Genomic DNA, 20,897 nt, shown 5'->3' on the forward strand with positions numbered 1-20,897 from the left:
CGGCTCGAGGCTCACCCATTTAGTAGATTCAAAATGAATGTGTCTCGTGTGATTGGACTGTTACAAGGATGAGTAAAGGACCTTTTCACCGGAGCCTGTGTGGGAGCCTGTGCTCTGGGTCATCACGAGTTAGCAGAATGCGCTGCTGCTCACTGCTGCCCCCGGTGGCGAGTCTAGGACAGTCACTGGACCATTTTGTAACAGGAAGCAGTGGAGGAAGCTTCCGACCCAGGCTGGTTTCGTCCCAGATTTAGGATCTTTGGCCAAACTCTGCCAAACTCCCTGCCTCACTGGCTCCTTCCCACTGCCTCGTCTGGACCTCTGGCCTCTGTGTGCGGCCTGGACCCACTTCCTCCATCTGACTTGTCCATCCCCTCTGTAGCCTCTTGGGAACACGGTCTTCAGCTTCCCGTAGGGCACCTACTGCAATTTGACGGGTCGTGGTGCATGGTCTTTCTACTACTTCCAACAGTATGCTGTTTTTTACTTTTTTATTTTATTTTATTACCCAAGTCTAAACTTGAGACCAGACTCTACTGTCAAGGTAATAGAGAGGAAGGAAACAAAGTGATTGAATGCCCGCTACATGCCAAACACTGAACCAGACATATTGTGTACTCTACGTTGTTTTAAATTATTTAATTCTCCCAACACCCCACTTGGTAGACTTTTTATACCTATTTTATGGATGAGGAAATTGAAGCGTCAAGGAATTAACTTGGCTGAGTTATACAGGAAATGGTGGAGCTGGGATTTCGAGCCGGGTCTCAGTGACATTGGGCCCCAGGGACTTGCCACAGCACGATGCTGGAGTGTTAGGTAAAGAGTATTAAGAGTCTGTGTGGAGGTGCCTGGCTGGTTCTGTTGGAAGAGCGTGCAACTCTTGATCTCAGGGTCATGGGTCTGAGCCCCATGTTAGGTGTAGAGATTGCCAAAACAACAACAACAAAAAATCTGTGTTAAATGCCTGAGCAGATGGGATACCAGGGACACTAGTTGTATATTGCCTTCTAGAGTTTAAGATTTTGCTTGTGAAAAGCTGCAAGGTAGCCTTACTACCGGAGCATCTTCTTCCTTTCCCTTACAAGGTGCCTCTTGGCACTCATATAGCTTCTCATTCCCAAGATGCATCTCCTCTTACAGTTTTGTCACCAATTTTGCCCCCACTCTGGGGAGGGAAGGAAAAAATACCTGTCATGAGAGAGCTGGCCACAGTTAGTATATCTCAGCAATCTTGCTGGGCCATCTTATGCAATGGGAAAATGGTCTCCCTGAGATTTCAGTCTGGTGCGGAAGGACTGGCCATTCTGGGACAAACATGCATGAACCCTCTGGAATGGTACTGAATAAAGATACAGGAGCAGTCAAGTGAGGCTAACCAATGATGCCATGACAAGGAAACCCCCAGATCCCACTCCCTTAAGAGAACAAGGCTTATCTCTTGCCCTTGGGAAGCACGCTGAAGGTCAGTAGCTCATCAAGGTAGCTCTCTTCCAAGCTGGAACTTAGGGATCCAGGTGGCCCGGATCCACATCATTTGAAGCAATTGGCTTTCAGGCTGCTGGAGCATGGGAGAAGAAAATTAAAGGGTCCCCTACACACTCTTTAAAGGTATCACCTCTCCTCACAGGACCCTGCCTAACTGTAGGATGCTGGAAAACCAGGGGGTAGTGGGTGGTATGTGAATGTTTGGTGAGTTATTTCTATCCCGTGAGGCCCAGGGTTGGGGCTGTGATACTTCAGCAAGTCATTGTTCCTCTCAGCCTTGCCAAGTATCGGGGAGTAAAGAGGATCGGTGGCAAAGCCCAGAATCGAACACAGCTTCTTAACACTTAGTCCAGCGCCATTTTGGCTTCTAAGGTCAGTGCTCAATTGTCCCGCCCAGTGGGTTGTGGAGGAGGGGTCCTGATGCTTAGAAGGCCCCCCACAAACATTAAAGATAAGAAATGTTTGCAACATATTTACCTTTCCTATATTTCATGGAAGACCATTACAATTTGGTTTGACATTGAATGTCCAGTGTGGCCTAAAGAAAATGAACTTGAACGAGCCCATATGTACCCCCAAGCACGCAAGATGCCAATGCAAGGGTAACTCTGAGAGCCAGCGTTTATGTCGAGCATGCAGTGTACCAGGCAGTCTCAGCTCTGTGTGGGTTCATTTATGTGTGCCACCCAACTTCCTGAGAAGGTCCTGACTCTCTCTCCTCCTGAGAGAGGCCTGCTTATCTGCATGTAACAAACGAGGAGCGTCAGAGGCTCTGGGAGGTGACATGGCTGTGAAGCCCAACTTAACAGGCAGCACTAGCTGATTCTCAACCCAGCACTCAATTTGTGAGGTTGGGAGTATGTTGAGGGATGCAGGAAAGGCTAAGGATTAAGTAGCAGTGCTATTCACGTGAGCCGTTGAATGCTTTGGGGTTATGCAGGCATGCCTCTCCTTTTCAAGGTGTACGGAAAGTGTTCTGGAAGCTGGCCACTTTGTCTGTCCAGGAAATAGTCAAGCCCCTACTTTGCATCAGGCGCCATGCTATATAGTAGGGATTCTACAGTGGTGGACGAGATACTACTTTCAATCTGGGTTTGATATATTCCTCTATGGAACTTCCTAGATTTAAAAAAAAAAAATATGTCCTTGAAAGATAACCTCCAGATCATGTATTTGAGTTTTGGCTTCAAAGACATGGCATGCAGCTGCTGGGCTCTGCTTCAGAAGTCGGGACCCTCTTCAACCAGTCTGTCCTTCACTTAACCAGCCCAGCCTCTGCTGGTTACCAACTGTGCACTAGTTTGTGTCTCAGTCAGCCAACCAATAATAAAGCCAACATTTGAGATTACCTAGTCTGACCCTCTGAGGTTTTGTCTTTTTTTGTTTTTTTAAGTTGTATTTATTTATTTGACAGAGAGAGAGCACAAGCTTGGGGAGTAGCAGCAAGAGGGAAGGGGAGAAGCAGGCTCCCCATAGAGCAGGGGGAGCCTGATGAGGGACTTGATCCCAGGACTCAAGCTGAAGGCAGTTGCTTAACCAATTGAGCCCCCCAGGCGCCCTCTCTGAGATTTTAGTAGAAGTAACCAAGGCTCTAGGATGTGAAATGCTCAAGGCCCTTATTCTTTAAAATGTTTCAATACCAAAGCTCCCTCCAGAATAACAGATTTTACCAATGATACAAAAAGTATTCCTCCCTCTCCTGCACTTCCATTTATGAATGTTAAGGATACAGTGTTTTGCCTCTCATAGGCACTTGACACCTTTGATCTTAGGCCTTTTCACTAACCTAGTGCCCAGGGCGGGGCGGAAAAGCTGACAGCCTCCTCTCCTGCCTCACCTCAGACTTGAAGTGTGGTTAAGGGAGCCCCCATTCTTCCCTTCATCACAGAAAAGGTGAAGGACACGTACACGTACAACATCAGATTATTAGCAGTGAACCTGGGCTAGAACCCTGTGCTTTTTGCTTGTGCTTTGCTGTGTGTGTGTGTGTGTGTGTGTGTGTGTGTGTGTGTGTGTGTGATTTTCTTGCTTATATGTTCAGTATTCGATTTTTATATGAAGTTCTCTCCCAAAACTAATCATTTTAGACTTCCAGGGTCAGGAGGTGGTGGCGGGGGGAGATACACATACAGAAGTATGTCTATGAGACGGTTTTGGAGAACTTCACATTTTTTCGGTCAGGGTTTGAAGTGTGGCGTTTGGGCCCCCAGAAAGTAATAGTGTGACTTGGTTATCTCCTGGGAGGCGAGGACTTGGTTTTCATGATGCTGGTAACCCGATGAGGGAAACTGCAGGGTTCCATCTCCGTGACTGTGAGCAGCTTTCTGTGTAGGTGTCCGAGCTGGATCCCGGGGTGTGGGCAGCCTCCCTCATTCTGGGATTCTGGAGGAGTCCTGTCCTCCTGCTGCCCACCAGCCTCTGCTTTGCATGAATAACAGGCATTTGAATTTACTGATGAGAAAAACAAAATGCTTTTGACTCCTCTCACTCATCTGGAACAGCTGGAATCCATGTGTCTTGCAGGTCAGATGAACTTGACCGCGGAAGACACCAGCCATCATTATGCCTCATCCCGGCTCCCTCCTGTCCTGCCCTGCTCCCCCTCCTGGGTTCACATGGGGCCCTAGCTTTTCTGCTCTGCCAGACACCCTGCAGGGAAGCTGGTGGCAGGCCTACAGCGCCTTCTGGGAGGGGTGCTGGACAGCACAGCAGAGCCCCGAGCTGCGAGCTGCGGCGGCCACCCGTTGTGCAGAGTAGTTGCTCAGTAAATATTTGTGGAATCTCCGAAGCAGGCAACACCCCGGAGCCCCCCATGACCCGGATGTGGGACACAAGCTGTTGGAGATTGGGCACATGGGCCATTTGTTCTGGCAACGAATGAAACATCTTGGCCCCGTGTGCTTCTCCCCCGTGTGTGTAACTCTGAGTGCAGGTGACCAGCAGAGGCTTGCCTTGGTCAGGAGCATAGCTGGTGGTCCCTCCTGAGCCAGGTCATTTTCCAAGGGAGGAGAGAGCAGGGCGGGTGGGGAGGCAGGCTGGGAGGGACAGAGGATGGAAATCACATGAAACTGCCTAGCAAACAAACAAAGAACCTAGGTTTCCTTCCCCCAGGTGAAAACCAGGTGAGAGGCTTGCCCGACGACTTCCTAAAGCAGAAGAAAAACCTGCAGCTGGAGGTTCCAGAAGAAAAACCTGCAGCTGGAGGTTCTCTCATGTGTCCACAGGTGCTCGTGCACACACACATCCAAAACACAGCACAGCTAGGAAGTTTCATGGTTTTGAATCCTTTGTATTGTGTACAACTTTAATAGCAGAAAATACACATTGAACTAACGGTTTGTGTCGTAAGTTCCGAGTTAGAGAGACTCAGCTCTGCAGATCAAGGCTTTCCATGAATGAGGAGACCATACTGTGTAGTGTTTGCTTAAAATAACAGCCCGTGAGAAAATTCTTAACCCTGGGTTTGCAGGGAGGCTCTATTTATTGCTAATTACCTCCTTCCTTGGGGGCACCTATCACAACATTCTCAGGGGGATATGGGGCAAAGTATCATTTTTAATAAAATAATTACTTGAGTACACATATTCCTACATATTTCCCCTAATGCCCCTTTTTTTGTGAAGTGAGTTTCATAGGTTGGGACTTGACATCTTTCCTCACAGGCAGCATTGTGACAGGGAGCTTACATCTGGGGACTCTGGGAACACTGGGGGACACGTTCCTTTCAGAAGAGAACTCGAGAAATTAAGGAAGCGGAGATGTTGGTAGTGTCCTCGCAACCCCCAAATGCACATTTGGAGGAGAATAGCTATCAGCTCCGGGCAGTGGCTGTCTCTCTGTTCAGATGGGTCGACGTGGAACTTCTCCACTGCTCTGGAATGAGTATGTGGCCTGAAAGAAATTCCAGGCCCAGAGGCGGGTCAGGAGGCCTGGGCACACCCAGCGCAGCCACCGACTACCCGCTGACCTAAGAGCGGGTCATTCATTTCCTCTAGAGCCTCAGTTTCCCTGCTTGTAAAGCGGGGGCGGCCTTACAGCCTTGGAGTCGCTTTCCCTCTGCGAAGTCCGTAGGTTCTTCTCTGTCCGCTCCAGGCTGGCAAGATTCCTGCAGGTGGGGCTGCCTGTCAGAGGCCTACGGCCACCCTGGCTCCCTCAGAGCGGCCTGTTGACTCAGACCTTTCTGGAAGCCTTGTACAAAAGAACTCGACTTTCCACTGAAATTGCCCATGGAACTATGGTGACGTTTCCTTGGAAAACCCACGTGGTGTTGAGCAAGCAGCCTGCTCCACGCAGCTGCCGATAGTCCAAACTCCCAAGGCAGCCTCTCTGCAACTGATTTACAGGGAAGCATCGAGAAGGGACGGCTGGAGGGGGTGGACTGGAGGGGGGGGGTGCAGGGGGGAGGCGGTGGCTGGAGGGAGGACTGGCAGGTTCTCAGGTCCCGGTGCCTGGCTGGAAAAGTTAATGGGCCACCTCCGTGAGCGGGGCAGAGCTGGCCGGGCTGCCCTCCCAGCCCGCCTCCTCTGGAATGCCGTGTTTATTTACGGCTCTGTGGATCCCTGTTTCTCTTGGGAAATCACTTCTCCCAGGGCTGGGGGAAGCTGGCAGGATGTCTCCAAAGAAGGCTCCCTTCCCCGCAGCTAGCGCTCTCGGAGACCAGGGGGTGGCAGCGGGAGAAGCTCTAGAAGAGGGGGAAGTGGGCCCGCAGGTGGTGCTGGGGCCGGCTGCACCGGGAGCCTGACCGAGCCCCCTCTCCTTCCCCCCTTTCCGGTTCGGAGCCCAGAAGGAGGCTGGGGACTGAAAAGTGAAAGCAGCCAAGCAGAAGCGGATTTCCCTCTCCCTGCCCCCACCCCGCCCCAGCAGACAACCCCAGGATGACGGCAGGAGCAGGGGTGCGAGGGCTCTTAGGTTAGTAGGTGGTGCGAGCCAGACTCGGTGGTTTCACCATCTGGCGTCTTTCTATTCAAGGCTGGGATGGTGGCTCCGGGCCCATCTCACAGTCACTCCTCCTCGCTTCCTCCGGGGACTCGCGTCTCAGCTCTACTGCTCCGTCCACCGGAGGCCTTCCCCGGAGGGGTGTCCGCTCCCGGCCCCTCGAGACCCCCACCGCTCGCTCTCGGCACTGTCGAACTTTGGGGCCAGCTTGTTCTTGGTCGTGGGGGCTGTCTTGTGCCCTGGGAGGGCGCAGCAGCGTCCCCGGTCCTCCTCCGCTGGACCGATGCACCTTCCCTCCAGTTGGGACGACCCAGAGTGCCTCCAGATGCTGCCAGATGTTTCCGGCGGCCGTGGAGGGGGGCGGGGGGACAAGGCCGGCCCCTCCCTCTGCCAGCCATGAGCCCGAACCACGCTCTCCGTTCTGTTTTCGTCACAACTGTCTTCAGGCCTCTTCACTCTCTGACCTTGTTTCCTCTCTCGATGCCCAGCAGCTCCTTATACTCACCTGAGCAGCTTAAAAAAAAATCCCCAGCCAGGCCCCACCCCGGGTAATTTGGTGGGAATCTTGGGAGAGACTTTATAAAAGCTTCCCCGGGTGGGGAGGCTGGGGGGTAGTTGCTGGGCAGCCCTGGGGGGTGGGGGGAGGGTGTCCCCGCTCTCTCCCTCTAACACTCACCGCGGGAGGAAGGAGCCCGGTGGCCTTGACCGCAGCTGTAAGCACCGAGGGGGCTGCCTGGCACATAGTAGGACTTGGCACTGAGATACCGTGAATGAGCAAAGGCTCTGAGAACCCATCCACCCCGGTCGGTGTTCTTTGTTCTTTCATTGCTGTCAGGCATTCATTCAACAAACACTCACTGAATGCCTGCTGTGTGCCAAGGGCGGTGCTAGACGGGAGGGGATGCCAGGCGGAGTAAAACTTGACCCCGTCTTCTCGGCGCCTCCAGTCTCTTAGGAGGCAAATATGCAAAACTCGAGGTCGTCCGTAGAATGAGATCACTGCTAGACTGGCGGTGTGTAGAAAGCGGCTAGAATGTAGACTAAGGAATTCCTCAAAGGACAGTAGAAAGGCACCTTGTTTCTCTTAGTGAGGTGGTGCCCGTACATGTTACATTTGACTCTCACGGTAGCCGAGCAGACTGAGGTACTGGGAGGCCACATGACTTCCGAGAGGGGTCACCTCCCTACCTGTGGCCCCGTCTGGACTCAAACCCAGACGTGGCTCCCTCGAAGGCCCAGGTTCCTTCCACCATCTGCTGCCGCATTGGGAGCCAAAACTAGAGCTCAGGATCCTGGGTTCCCTGTGTGCAGAGAGCACGTTCAAGCGAGTTACCAGAGTACGTGGGCCTGTGGGAGGCTGCAGGGCCCTCAGCCCTTCCTACCTGAGGGGGGAGGCAGGCGCGGGACTCACCAGCACCCAGCAGTCCCCGCTCTGGGCTGCTCCGTAGGGGGCTGTCATCACCCTGCACCTCAGGGCTGCCACTCCGGAGGCAAAGCAGGTCCGGAAACCAGAGAGAGCCCCCAAGCAAGGAAACCCAGGTGTCGGCAGTTAGAAGCAAGGCCGAAGGGCCCCAAGGGAGGAAAGGCAAGGGGACGCCTGGCCGGCCACGGCAGCATCTGCTCGCACCCAGAGGAGCGCCTCCCAGCTATCGTTCTTGTGTTTTTAGTTGTCAGTCTCATTTTTGAGCACCTGTTGTATACGGAGCTCCAAGCTGGGTTCGAAGGTCCGAAATAGGCATTCTGCCCTGAAGGAGCTGGCAGTCACAGACAGGGGACCAGAGTGCTCTTTGTATAAACCTCCCCTCTGCAGACACCCGCCAGCAAGAAAGCATGCAGGTCCCAGCTCCTGAGCTCAGTGCTCATGGCGCTCTGTGGCAGGACCCAGCCCCCTGGCGTCATTATCCCCGCCTGGAGCTCTCTGCTCCTGGAGTGTTAAACTGCTTATAGCTCCTGAAAAAGTTTCGTCTCTTTCTCTTCTCCCTCTGGACCTTTACACATTCCAGCGCTTCTTCCTTGTTCCCAGAATAGCTCCCCACCATGAATGAATCAGGTTAATATCACCTCCTCCGGGAAGCCATCCCTGACTAACACACCAATCCAGGTGCCCTTGGCTGTCGTGGAGGTCGCTATTCTTCTTCCTATCAGAGCGGTCGGCACATGAGATCATCATCACATCTTATCAGTAAGCTTTGGGAAACCCACAGATGCCTGTGTCCTTTCCACTGGGCATTAGACTCAGCCTGGGTATGAAAGCTAGGCCTGAAGCAGCTCAGCTTCACAGCTTCCTAATTGTGGGGCTTGGGTCAGACTTTAAGCCTCAATTTTCCTATCCTGAGAAATGGGCACAGTAATGCTTCCCTCACAGGGGTGTTGTAAGCATTAGAGAAACTTAGGAAGATTGCCAAGAACACAGTAGATACAGGTATCCAAGTAAGAGTCCCAGCAGGAGATGGAGTAGTGAGGGGAGTTAAAGAAGGGACCGTCTCCAGGGGGCTGGGCACGGGGTAAGCAGAGTCAGTAAGAAATGGGAAAACTGTGAGCAAGCAGCTGAAGGGCCTACACCCCCACCCCCAGCCCAGGCATGAAGGGGCAAGGGGGGGTGGCCACTGGAGCTTAAAGAGAGGCTGTCGTATGTAATAATAGGAGGTAAAAACCAACATTCATTGTGTGCCTATGACGGCCAGTCACTGTTCTAAATCATTTAAGCTGCATTTATGGGGGTGGAGGTATTCCTGTTTGTCCCATTTGGCAGATGGGAAAGCTGAGGCACAGAAAGATTCATTTGGTCTGGGTCCCAAAGTTGGGGGTGAGACCTCACTGTCCTTTGACTCTCTGCTCTGTGCTGGTTCCTCCCACTGGTAGAACGCACCTGGGAGCTCCGGGGGGAGGACACCCGCTGAGATGGCCCACAGGGGCCACAGAGCAGAGTAGAGCAGGGTGGAGAGGGGTTCTGTGGGGCGAGGGGAGGCAGGGCAGTCCAGAGGGCAGTTGGCGAGTGGGAGCTTCTGTGGCTTCTGCTGTCCCTGTGCTCCCTGTGGTTGGGCCACCGGAATATGGGACAAGCCTGGCTGGTGGGCGGGCGCAGATATGTCCCAACTGACTGGACGAAACACTGGCTGGTGAACCAGGAATCATAGCCGTATCACCTAAGCCCTAAAGGGGCATCTTTACTGAGTGACGAAATTGAAACTATCATCCCTTTAAGCTTCTGGTAATGTAGGAGATGGATCGCTCCTAAGAGTTTTAATACTATTACATATTTGTTGACTCGGTGAATTCTTTCTGACATTTATTCAGGATTTCCAGACTGCATGGGAAGGAAAACAAAACACCGTCGTCAAGGTTATAGGTGCAGATAGAAAAATCGGGTTTTCCATTCGGATTGAAATGTTAGGCATTTGCAGGTGGCTTGTGAATTTAGAGGGAGAGTTTAGCACTCCCGTCTGAGACCACCCAACCTGGACGCGACAGGTGATGTCCTGCCAGGGGTCAGGTGATGTCCTGCCGGGGTGGGGGGCGCAGTACCCCACAGTCAAGAGAGAGCTCACGGTATAGACCATACAGGGCTTGGCACAGACCAGGGTGGAGGAGGCTGGGCTGGCCATGGAAGCCTCAGTGGTAATATCTGACATTGGCTGAGTAATTCATGTCGGTAACACAGGTTTACTCAAGTGCCCATAACTGCCTTCTAGGGTGGGTTCTGTTCATAGACCCATTTTGGAGATGAGGAAACTGAGGCACCGGAAAACTAAGTAATTTGCCCGTAGTCCCCCAGGTGAAAAGTGGAAGACCCCTAATTCAAGTCCAGAGTCTGACTCAGATCTGCATCTCTTAACTGTGGTGTTATTGTCTCTCCGTCACATAAGGCCCTCTTACTTGACAAGTGAGACTCTGAGAGGGATAGTGACTTGTCCAAAGTCACCCAGCCTTGTTGGCAGGAGAGTCTGAACGGGTCTTAGGGACTGCTTCTGGCTCTGAACCATCCAGTCGCCTTGGGCAGCTCACTTACGTTTTGGGTTTTTTTCAGTCTACTTACTTCTCTGTAAAACGGGGCTAATAATTATACCTTTGAATACTTTGAAGAGATGACTAATCATGTCTGCCCTGACTCCTTTTAGATGCAAGGACCATGTATGATGTATGGGGACGCCTCGGGTAAATTGCAGGGGCTGGAACAGGGTTCTGATAAGAGCACGTGTAAAGCCGCGGGCCTGGTCCGCCGAGTTCAGAGCACACAGATTAACCCACACAATTCGTCATTCCAAATTTATCATCCTCAACACACTCCTTCCCGATCTACAGCTGAATTCCCAGTTACAGCGCCGGGAGTAGCTTGCCAGAGCACCAAAGCCAGCGAGCGCACAAAGATTTGAACCTGGCCAGTCTGGGTGGGAGCTCCTAACGAGGAGCTGTTATTAACAAAGTTGGCAATGTTACATTTTGCACAGCGCCCATCCTCTCAAGCTCTAGCTATAACCACGAAATAAAGGAAAAGCTTTTCTTTAGAAAACCTGGATCTGGAAGGGACTGGTCTTTTTTGCAACATCCTAGCAGAGATGAGGATAATGCTCTTTGTAGCGTCTTCCAGGATGACAGTGAGGAAGCAGCGAGAGGCTGTGGGCCTCAGAGACCTGCCCTTGGAAGTCACATTGGCAGTGCTATCAGAGGGTACAGAAGTGGCTGGAAGAGGAAAAAAACCCAAAGAATCTAGAAAGAAGTGCTGGAAACAAATCTCCCAGGGACAAAGAAAGCTCACTTAGGTATAGTCCCGTGGTGTTTCTTAGTTAAGTCCTCTGTGAATGATTTTGGACAACAGGTGACCTCAGAAGCCCTTGTGGGCCTATGTGCCTGATGTGAACTGAGCCACATCCTTTACCAAGCCCCAGACACGTTGGCTGTGGAGTGTAAAGTTTAAGAGCAGGACCAGGAGTGAGGCAGACCTGAGTTTGAATCCACACTCCACCCTTTCCCAGCTGTGTGACTTGAGGCCGCAGGATGCTCCCGTTTCTTCATCTGTAAAAAGAGGCAGTCATTCTATCTATATCAGCTAAGATGTTTTGCAGATGATGGGAAATCCCATACTTCAAGAAGTGACCACCAAAAGAACCAGGGTTAGAAAAGGTAGCCTATGGGGGGTATGTTGGTGGGAATTAGTTTTTATCACAAGCTGGTGGTTTTCATGATGAGCCTCTGTAGTATTTCATGTCTTAATTATGAGCATTTACTTCTTTGCTAAAAATAGTCTTAAGGCATTTTACAAAATCATGTAAACCCAGCACCGTGCCCAGTGCTTGGCAAATAATAAGAGTTTAATAAGTGCAGGCTGTTCATTTCTGGGTCCCTGGATGACTTGCTGTCACTAGTTCCTGAATGTTCCAGGAAGGCGGTCCGGGCTTGCAGTTTCTGCAGAGAGCAGCGGAGCGCTCCAGAATTATGGTGGGCAAGGGGAACAGGTGTGGTTCGGACAGATCTCTTCTTGCCAGATGAATCGACTTGCTTCCTTACCCTTATGCCAAGCCCCCGCCGCCAACTCCTGGCAGGCAGGGCTTCACTAAAGGTCTTGCCCCTAGACTAGCTAGTGATGGTCTTAGGTGTTTTAAATCTCCAGGTTCCCTGGACTGTGTCTAAGGCTGTTTGGCCAGGGCTGTGAGAGGGAAGAGTGGTGGTCAGTAGAAGCAGTCATGGGCTCACCAAGATCAGACTGAACCAGATGTGCTTGTTTTTTCAGAAATGGCTTTGAGGTAGATGAGGAAAACACCACAAGTCAAGCCTCTCTGGTTTTCATCAGGCTGTTTGAGAAAGTCACTCGTGAGCTTCCGGCGAACATGATGGAGAAATGTCGAATGACGCCACCAGATAAATGCAGGTTAAATGGCTTCACGCCAAAGGGCGTCGACAGATCGGAGTAAAATTGCCCGGACTGAGGTGGCGAGCCTGGGTCTCTGGGCTCACACTCCTATTCCAACCTATGTGCTAGTTCTAGAACCCATCCAGTGTTCTTACGAGCTGCGATGATACATGAAGACCCTTCCCCTCTAAAAACCTTAGTTTTCTCATCTGTAAAATGGGGATTTTCTCATCTTTAAAACTGCCTCCCCAGTTTTGTTCTGAGGATTAAACCCCTGCCTCATTGGCTCGTTGGAGAGACAAGGCAAGGAGAAAAACCTGGTCGTACCGTGCCTGACACCTTGCAGACCTTCAGCCCCTGGTCACTTGCATTTCGCTGTGGTCAGGGAGAACATGAAGCTGGGAGCCATGGTGAGTCTGTTGGCTGAGGGACACAGCCTCCCGGAAGATCTCAGGGAGAATGGGCTCTATCTAGTGACTCCTAGAACAGCATCAAATTCCACGTGAGCGAGACACAGAGGCCTGAGGCGCCCAGATCCTGGGTGGGAAAGGCTCTAGGGACTGCAGGTCCATGTTCGGGGGTGGGGGGGCAGCAGTGGGGAGAGGATGGATAGATATCCTTGAACAGCCTTGGTAGCAGAGTGTGTCCGGAGTGCAGCACCGGGAATAGCACCTCTTCTGGGACACAAGCCTCATTGCAGAATTGTGCTCAGTTTGGAGTGATATCTGCTGTGTGGGACACCCACAAACTAGTAAGTCCAAAGAGAGTAACTAGGATTGTAGGCAGTCTGGAATCAGGCAACATTAAGGCTTCGCTTGTTTAAATTTGGAAAATTTGGAGTTTTAAGGGTCAGAAATGGCCCAACCCTGTTATCTGACCAGGTTCAGGACCCATCAAGAGAGACGCGAGGGTCAGACAGGTGGAGATTAGAATATCCACTCTGTTCCCCACAGAACCAGGCTAGTGAGCATGACTTCCATCCATCTGTTGGCTGGAAGGTCTCTCTAGCACTCCCTGTCCTGCGCTCCACACCATAAAGAACCCAACGAGGGAGCTGCGAGCTTGTGGAGCAGACACACTTAACTCAGGGCCGTTGCTGTTGTCTGACGGGGAAGCCGGAACAGGCCGACTACAGCAGTGGTGTTTGCAGCTTAGCCTCACTGAGTCGAGAAATGGACCAGTGACTCATCTGGCAACCAGATGCTTTACTCTTCTTACAGGCCATCATGGGTGAGGGGGATGGAAACTGTCCAGGTGTCTGGGTGAGGATCCCTCCTCACGGAAGGAAGACAGGTCAGGAGTAAGAATCCCCCTTTCACATTTAGGAAGGCTGCCCGAAATTCAGTAAGCACCTTCTTGGTGTACAGAGTGCTTTCTTCTTCATCCGTCCGTCCATCCATCCGTCCGTTCACTCATTCAGTGAATCTGCAATATTGACTGATCACCTGTAATGTGCCAGGAAGTCTTCTAGGCTCTCGGGGAACAGAACCAAAAGAGAATCCTGCCCTTATGGAACTGACCTGCCCTTATGGAACTTGGCCTGGGAGGAGACAGACAATAAGTGATAATCATCATAAGTAAGAAATTCAGGTACTACACTAGAAAGTGATAGTTGCTGTGGAAGAAAACAGTAATCCAGTATTTGAAAATGGTGAGGGAGTGGGCCATGGAGCTATTTGAGGAAAGAGCATTGTAGGCGTGGGACAAAGCTGGGGCAAAGGCCCTGTGGCAGGAGCGTGCCTGAAGGGTGGGAGAAAAGCCAGGAGACAGACGTGTAGAACAGAAGTGAAGGGAGGGTTGTGGGCCAGGAGGCACGGGCACTGGGTGGCCTAGGGCCTTGTAGGCCCCACTCAGGACCCTTGTCTGTCTTTGTGTGGGACGCATTATTTGCTTCACAGCACATGATGGGGGTGTGATGGGATAGTTCTTCCTATTATCCCTTTTTATAGGTGAATAAACTGAGGTTCACAACCAAACTCTCTGTATTTTACAACTGAGAAAATTATGACCCAGAGAGGAGTGACTTGCTCAAGGCCAGAGTGGGCAAAATGTCACTGGACTAGGACTTGGGCCCACTGATTCTCAGCCCACAGCCCTTTCTCCCACATTTCTGCCCCAGAAATTAACTTCCTTTGAAGGAGGGGACTCTGAGTCTCTCTGGCAGAAGCAGATGTAGATCAGAATCTTCTTTCTGTTGAGGGGTTTGGCATGAGAAAGCTGGGAAGCACGCATGTTAATAAAGACTGGACGAGGGGCACCTGAGTGGCTCAGCTGCGTAAGCATCTGACTCTTGATTTCAGCTGGTCATGATCTCAGGATAGCGAAGTCGGGGGCTCCATGCTCAGTGGGGGTCTGCTTGAGATTCTCTCTCTCCCTCTCCCTATGTCCCTCCCCACCTCAAATAAGTAAGTACATCTTTAAAAAAGAGAGAGAGAGAGAATAAACACCAGATGAGTCAAAGTCCATTGGCTGTAATATGACCACTGTAGCCATTCTAGTAAATTCTGGTATGTGCTGATTGCTTCCTATGTATAGTCCCATTGTGAACTTCTGCTATGTATTCATTCATTTATTACTCACGATCACCCTGAGGGAAAAGTACTGTTCTTACCCTCGTGTTACAGTTGAGGAACTGAGGCACAGAAAGATAAACTGCTCACGGTCACAGCGCCAAGTGAAGAGCTGAGCTAGACTCAGAGTTCAGGCAGTCCGGCTTCAGAGTCTGTGCTTTTAGCCGCTCTGTTCACCCAGATGGACCAGACCCAAAGGAGGTTTCACCAGCTGCAGGATATGGGTCGCCAAAAGCCTGTGTCCATTTCCCGTGAGCAGCTGGGGAGTGGTTGAGAACCACCTTTCACTTTCCCACATTCTTACCTGAAAGATGCTCCTTTCTCGAAGCTTCCCCCTCAGACACGGGAGAATTAACTGGCTCTGAAATAATTCACCTGCCTATGAAAGAAGTCCCAAGTAGCTCCAATCTCTCATCCCCTCTGTGACGGAAAGCACGATTGCCTGTGCTTGGAGTTCTGTTAGGAGAGAAAGAAGCCATCCCCGTGGGTGGAAAACTGGTCTCAGTATATGCTGATCTCATCATAATAATGACGACGCGCATCTCTGTGGTGCTGACAATTTCCAGCAGGCTGTCACACTCAGTCATTGCATCAACCAGTCCCACGAGGTTCTGGGCTGTCACCATTTTATAGATGAGGAAGCTGAGATGAAGGGGGGGGAAGGTTACATGATTTGTTTAGTCACACCAGTGGTGAGTGGAGAAAGACTTGTCCCCAAGTCCGTGTCCAAGTCCGTACCCAAAGCTCTAGCTGCCACTGTATGCTGGCGGAGCGGCCATACTCAGTTGATTGACTGTATTTGTAGCCACTAAGACTGCGGGTTTCCCCTGCTATCCCGGAGCAGGGCGTTCCTATGACCTTTCATGAGTAAGCTGAAATGGCGTAAAGCAAAGATGTGATTACCGTTAACTTCTATGGGAAATATTTTAGCACTCCCAGACCCCCCAAAACCACCTCTCTCAGACTTTTCAGGTACCTTAGGACGCATCTTGCTCACAGATGCACAAAGTCGAGAGCATAGATGCTCGCAAACACACTTCAGAGCTCTGGTGGCATCAAGGACCTAGCGTAGGTTCCCGGGGAAGGAGCTGGGTGCGGCCCCTCTCCCTCCTTGGGCTCAGGCTGCCTCTCTGACCACCGTGGCAAAACCAGCACTGAATGCCATCTTTGCTTTTTGCCTTTTTTTCCATAAAAACAAAATGGATTTCTTTCCATTAGCGAAACCAGGTACTAACATAGGTCATTCCAGAATGCCAAGTGGCCTCACACACACTTTCACAAAGGGGATACCTCTGTATTCTAGATGTGAGCCCTTCAACCATGCTTTTATTATTATTATTCTATTTATTCTATTAGTTATTATTTTATTTATTATATTATATTATTATTATTCTAGATGTAAGCCCTTCAACCCATCTTTTTTCCGCTGAAAACAAGCATAAAGAAGCCGTGGCAAATTCCTGGGTATTTACCTTAAACTCAAAAGCTGTTGGAGACACCGGTTTCTAGGACCAGGTTTCCACTAAAAAAGATGGGTGTTTTTCCCCCAGGATCTGGCTTGCTGGGTCTGTTGTACCAAATTAGGTTGCCGATGGATTAACACCCATTGGCCACGTTGAGGAGTTTGTGTTGATATTACTGTTGTGAAAAAGCACATATTGGTCCCCAGCATCTATATGCCTGTGACTCGCGTTTTTTTTGTTTTTTTTTTTTTTCCTCTCTTTTCCATTGCATGCAACTTTTGCTTACAGACTCCTTGGCATAATTGACACATTGGCTCAGGCCTCCAAGACTGCCAACTTGGAGCCTTGGATCAGTGAAATCAGTTATGACAGATGTGATTATTTACAAGAAAATAGAAGTCACTATAATTAGACCTTCTAAGGAGTACATTTGGGTGGAGAATGAGAAGGCACAGTCTAATCTGGCGTGTGGTGTTTGGATTTGAGCCCTGAACAGGTTCTTCTCTGCTCTGTGAAAGAAGGTGTTGGGGCGTCTGACACCCTCCACACACACTACCATTTATCAATTCTCATGACGGAGCTATTGATAGATAGAAAGGCGAGGTGGTAGAGTGAGCATTGAATTTGGCACCAGAAATGGTTTCAGTTCTCGGCTCAGCCACTTGTCCTTACATCAATATCTTTTTTTTTTTTCAGTCATACAATGGGGATAAAAAAAGAAGCCCTATCTCATCATAGTGTTGAGAAAATTAAAAGTGATAAAGTAAGACAGGTGTCTAGCGTTGTGCCTGATAGAAGGCATCCTGCACAAAGTTCTTACCCGTCTGGAGCACAGCCCTCCATCTCCTCGAGCCTAACCTTTTTCATTGGAAAATACAAGTGAAAAACCATCTCATACAATGGCTGTGAGGGTTGAAGGAAATGAAGTCTGTGAAAGGGGCTTCATAACCTTTTGTTGCTATTTCATGCTTCCATCTTCCTATTATTATTATTTTTTTTAATCCATAGTAGTTTTGATTTATTGCTTGCATCATGAGCCCGGCATGATAGTAAACAGAGTTGGCTTCTCTGGTAGGTACGCAGGTACAGAGTGCCTAGAGCTCACAATACTTTTAGGGCCCTAGGAAATGTTTGATTTTAATTTCCCTTAAAATCAAAAGAAAAAAAAGTGAGTATAATGAGAATGAATATAGGGGTGCCTGGGTGGCTCAGTCGTTAAGCGTCTGCCTTTGGCTGGAGTCATGATCCCAGTGTCCTGGGATCAAGCCCCATATCGGGCTGTCCCACTGCCCCTGCCTGTGTTGCCTCTCTCACTGTGTTTCTCTCTGTCAATTAAATAAAATCTTTTTTTAAATAATGAATATAAAATCAAATATAAAAATAATAAGCAGGGGCGGCTGGGTGGCTCAGTGGGTTAAAGCCTCTGCCTTCGGCTCAGGTCATGATCCCAGGGTCCTGGGATCGAGCCCCTCATCGGGCTCTCTGCTCAGTGGGGAGCCTGCTTCTCCCTTTCTCTCTGCCTGCCTCTCTGCCTAATTGTGATCTCTGTCTGTCAAATAAAAATAAAATCTTTAAAAAAATAATAATAAACAATCATAAGCATAGTGATTTATCTGGCCTAGATTATATGCTTCTTTATACCAATGCAATAGTAAAACCTAATTTTTTCTGTATTTTATTTGGGGCTTTTTTGTGTGTGTGTTTTTTTCTTTTTGTTGGGTTTTTCTTGTTTTGTTTTGTTTTTGCTTTTTTTAATACTGGAGGGGACCCACAAAGGCAAAAATGTCTAGGGCTCACAAAAGATATATGCACCTTTAGTTGTAGGATCTTTATAAATGTTAGTTCTGGCATTCTCAGGAAGGCTTTTTTAAAATTCTCACTTTACAGATGAGGAAATTGAAGCTGCAGGAGATTAAGAAATTTACCCATAGTCACATGGCCAGCAAGAGGCTGTATTAGTCAGGTTGGGCTAATAGCTATAACAATACCCAAATTTTATTTTTATTTTTTTATTTTATTTCTTTTTAAAGATTTTATTTATTTATTTGACAGAGAGAGATCACAAGTAGGCAGAGAGGCAGGCAGAGAGAGAGAGAGGAGGAAGCAGTCTCCCTGCTGAGCAGAGAGCCCGATGCGGGACTCAATCCCAGGACCCTGAGATTATGACCTGAGCCAAAGGCAGCGGCTTAACCCACTGAGCCACCCAGGCGCCCACAATTCCCAAATTTTAATAGCTTAACACTTGAGGGTTCATTTCCTGAGAACACAATACAGTGTGTCTGTTTGGCAGACCGCCTTCCACACAGTGATCCAGGGACCCAGGCTCCTTCCCTCCGTGGCTCTGTCTCCTTGCACTCCTAGAAGTGCTCCCCATTCAGTTGGTAGAGAAAGAACCACAAGTGGGAGGTTTTTCTGGGATGTTTTTGGGGGCCAGACCTGGAATTGGCCCAGGGCACTTCTGTTGGCAGTCCATTGGCCAGCATGTGGTCACATGACCACGCCTTACTGCAGGGATGCCTGGGAAATGGAGTCCAGCCGCAAGCCTGGCAGGAAAAGAAGAACATGGATACTGGGGAGCACTCCCAGTCCCTGACACAGTGACAGTGTTGGATGCCAGCCCACATCTTTTGTACACAAAGCCCGTGTTCTTTCCACTCTATTTAGCTGATTCTTGTCACAAGCTCCTTTATGGGCCCTTTTCTCCTGCCAGACTTGCCCACTTACTGTGCCCAGCACCAGACTTTCACCTGCTGGGTCCCCGCTGCCGTGGTGGGTGCTGGGAAGAGAAATGCCTCCGGAAGGAGCTCCTCTTACCCTGGATCCGTGCTCAGGCGAGCTTGAGAAGGCTGTAGCCCAGGGCTACATTCTCTGTGTCTCCCGGTCCTGAGCCCACTGGGTGCTTCTGGGCACATGCTAAAGCCAGGGAACACCTCCTCGGTATGAAACTAGAAGGCTGCATAGAAAGTTTCAGGGAGCAGGAGAAAAGAGGTTGGATCTTGGAGTCTTGGCTAGACCATGAGCCCTGGGCCAGGCCTCAGCAGTAAAGGGGGTGGTACCCCGGGATCTCAGCCCTCAAATGCTGCAATCCTGGTATGGCTGGTTATTTGCCAAAAATGAATCATGTGGCCTGCCCTTAATCTGTTAACTGATGTGTTGCCTTTGAACCCTCATGATGCTAAAGGACAAAACTGCTGGAGCCAGCTGGAGGCCAGATGCCCTCTGGATGTTTCCTCAACTGTAGGGCAAGCTCAGTGACCCTGGCAATGTTCTAGCAGGGCTGGTGTTGGTGGGCACCCAGGTCCTGCAGAATCAGGCCAACACCATCTGTTAGGAGACCCCTGCGTTTAGTCAGAATAGCTCCCTCCTCCAGGAAGCCCTCAGTGGTCCCTACCTGTTCAGAACTCAAGGCACTGGTTGCCATTCCACGTTAAGGTCCTGCATTGCCTCGTAACACTTGGCAGTTGGCACACAGCTCTCCTCCCGTCCCCTGTTAGTCTCTCACGCAGGCGCGAAACCCTGCTTAAAAATGTGTCTTGCTTCGAGACTTGGCATCCAGGACTCGCCCTGGGAAGAATTTGTTTTTGTTTTAATGCCGAGGACGTTTGCATGAAAACAGGATCTTTGTTGCTTAGGAATTGATCAACTCCTGCTGCTGCTTTTCTCTGCTAAAGTGCCAGCCCCATATTTGTCACAGGCAAGCAAGTGACGGTAGGGACAGCTGGGGCCTCCACAGATAAGGGGATCCTGGCCCTACAGGGAGGGCTGCAGAGGCCACAGAGTCCAAAGGGAATCCGGGATCCACCCAAGGCTGAAAAGAGCTTGCAGGTGAGCGGTGCCGTTGGCCGAAGAACCGTCTCATGAGTGAAGATTTTCCACGAGTCCAGTTTGTTCTAGATGTTTGGGGGAGAAAAGAAGCGGCAATACCTTAGGACATGGCCTCCACCTGCAAGGACAGAGAGTAAAAAAGATGACGTAGGAGCCGGTACGTGTAGCAGAGAGGCGGGAGGTGAGGAGTCGGGCAGACTCGGGGTCTGCTCCTTACCCGGCGTGTCTGCATGGACACGCTGCCTAACCTCTCTGCGCCCCACTCTCCCCCTGTGCGAAAGATCACCCATCTCGCGGGCTTATGGGGATTAACTCAGATGCTAATCGTTACGTGGTTGGCATAGTAGGCCCTCAATAAAGCCCAGCTATTATTACAAATATTAAAAATAACAATTCATAATAATACCAGATGCTCTCCATCCTAAGGAAGAGATATCCAGATGGCCACGGAAGGCTATTTAGAGAAAGGACTTGAACTAGATTTGACACAGCTGTGTCCACTGCAGCCGATTCCTGAGGAGGTTTTGGAAACAGTGTCCAAGAAATGGAAGTAAAATCTCCCACGTGAACGTGGAGGGGGTCTCCAGGCCCCCTGCTCCGCAGCACCCCCGCCCCGGCCACCACCCAAGTGTGGCCCCAGCCTGGCCTGACAGACATCCCCAAAGAAGGGACAGAGATGAGAAACGCCTGGGGTGACCACCCGACCGGTAAGACTCTTCCTCTTGCTTCAGTGCTTGGCTTCCAGAGGGTAGTGGGGTGTTTATGTCC

At 50.3% G+C, this 20,897-nt stretch overlaps 1 protein-coding gene across 2 annotated transcripts in view; it reads left to right on the forward strand.

Annotated features, from left to right (window-relative positions):
- Positions 1-20,897, forward strand: part of ZHX2 (zinc fingers and homeoboxes 2) — a 155,970-nt gene that overhangs the window by 13,281 nt on the left and 121,792 nt on the right. Inside the window, exon 1 of one of the 2 annotated variants that reach the window (XM_032316889.1) lies at positions 18,506-20,836. The exons of the other annotated variant lie outside the window; for it this stretch is intronic. The gene's annotated coding sequence lies outside the window, so the exon portion shown is untranslated. Of the gene's footprint in view, positions 1-18,505; positions 20,837-20,897 lie in introns of those variants that run through there. 2 annotated transcript variants of the gene reach the window in all.

The sequence above is a fragment of the Mustela erminea genome, chromosome 16 (genome assembly GCF_009829155.1).
Source record: "Mustela erminea isolate mMusErm1 chromosome 16, mMusErm1.Pri, whole genome shotgun sequence".
Taxonomy (NCBI): domain Eukaryota; kingdom Metazoa; phylum Chordata; class Mammalia; order Carnivora; family Mustelidae; genus Mustela; species Mustela erminea.